Below are 2,378 nucleotides of genomic sequence, written 5' to 3' on the forward strand. Positions count from 1 at the left end.
ATAGTCTAGTCTATAGTCTAGTCTATAGTCTAGTCTATAGTCTAGTCTATAGTCTAGTCTATAGTCTAGTCTATAGTCTAGTCCATAGTCTAGTCTATAGTCAAGTCTGTAGTCTAGTACATGGACTAGTCTTTGGTCTAGTATATAGTCTAAATAGACCAATTGTCTTGTATATAGTCCAGTCTATAGTTATTATGATATAACCCTTTATGTGTTCTCGTATCACTAATAAGGACTTAACGAAAGAGTTGTGTCCAACAACAATAAAAAGTACAAGTTTTTTTGTCATTCGTACGTGACACTTTGTGCGGTGTATAAGCATTTTATGCCATTCCATTATTAATATGTATATTTTCACGTCTGTCCTGCCACCAGTACGCCAGTCCGTCTGTCACTAATTCTTTTGTTTTTAAACTAAGATCTGTTTTTTCATCTCACGGTTGAGCTCATCATGCATTATGATCTCTTGTGATTTTCTGTTTTAATATTTAACTGACACTTGATCTTGTGATGTGTCAAATTAAGAGGCTGTTGTTTTCTGCTCCCTCTTCAAATGTATCGTGCGTGCATTTTACTTAGTGATTTCAGTTTTTTCATACAAACAATGTTTTGAATATCTTTTAATTCAGAAAAATGATCGTGCGACTTTTTTTTGGAAATTTTTTGTATTGTTTTTTTTTTTTTTTTTTTGTGATACAGATATATTTTTGTGGCTTTTCAAACAATGTTTTAACTTTTGTTAAAATTTAAAATATGACATTGGCGCATACTTAAGTACCATGACGTAGGCATGAATATTCATCATCCTTATATTTATCATTCTCATTATAATGTCTTCTCTACTACTACTACTACTACTACTCATTTGATCATCTTATTATCATTCTACTTCATCTCAATATACATTTGCTCACCTTGTTGTCAATAACTATACTAACTGGTGGTGGTTGCTGTCTGTTTTTTGTATTCTTTGGGAGGCCACACGTGTTGATATTTCTTGGATTTTGATTTTAACACGTTCAATCCATTCAATCCTTAACGTAGGTGGCTTTTTCTTGTGCTCTTGTGTATTTTTGGGATTGATTGCATTTAAGTAGTCTGGCGTTCTGATGATGTCTTTATATCTTGTTTAATCAAAACAAAATTTTGACATATGGATACAAAAACTATAACAACAACATGAAACAGCAAAATCCAGATGATACACATTTTTTTTGAATATAAAAATTTATAACAATTCTCGTAAGATCAATATTGGTGGTCCTTAAGTGGTTTAATTTAAATCGAAAATAAAGGATTATGAGATTTGGAAAATAAACAAGTAAAAGTGTTACATTTAATGACATGTAAGGTAAAATTTCTTTACAACATCTGACATTTAATTTATTCAAATACACGTCTATATAAAAATATCTAGGTAAAAAATCGATCTGAATTTTGTCTATGTATAAATTATAAAAAAAAACACCCAACTTTAACCCTTCATTTCATTTGACGTTTTAAATAGACACTTTTAACAACTCCCTGTAAACTAATCATTGATTTCCAATTATTATAAATTTCTCAGTAAAACAATTTATTAATTAAATATTACCCCCTTTAGAAAATTCTATAAAACTATTTACTCTTAATATTTCCAAGAAAAAACGTGTTAATTGTCAATTAAGTTTATTTTTTTTTGTGCTATTGACCATTTCACCCACAACCTGGCTGCCTACAACCAACAACAATTAAAACTGAAACATTAATTATTACAGAAATACACAAACAAATGAAATATAACAAAATTAACACGCCTATTTATATTTTATATTATACCTCCCCTAACCACAATTCTTTACTTAAGTCAGTATTGGAAAAAAGGGTTAATTATGCCATAAATATATATATTTTTTTTACTCATCACAAAGGGAGGAAAACTGCTCCCCACCATCCCATTTACAACTCATAATAGTCTTGATGAATAGACTCGTGAAAACTGCGTGTTATGGGGACATAAAATGGCAAAAAGTATTTGAAAAATAACTACTGCTAATAAAAATGGAAAAGGATTTGAAAATTGTTAATACTTGAAAAACATTTAACTTTAAGAAAATATAATGAACATAAAAAGCAAAATAAAAAGTCATGTATGAACACATGACTTCAAAGGACTTGGATTTAATAATACTAGAACTTGTTCAAGGTCTATTTTCGATCTAATGTAGTTTTATGTGTTGTTTCTAGATAACGTGTAAGTAGTTTGAGTTAAAATTTTCAGTTCTAGTGCTGTTCTGTTCTAGTTCTAGTTCTGTTCTAGTTTTGTTCTAGTTCTGTTCTAGTTCTGTTCTAGTTCTGTTCTAGTTCTGTTCTAGTTCTGTTCTAGTTCTGTTCTAGTT

Source organism: Lucilia cuprina, chromosome 6 (assembly GCF_022045245.1).
Source record: "Lucilia cuprina isolate Lc7/37 chromosome 6, ASM2204524v1, whole genome shotgun sequence".
NCBI classification, from domain to species: Eukaryota; Metazoa; Arthropoda; class Insecta; order Diptera; family Calliphoridae; genus Lucilia; species Lucilia cuprina.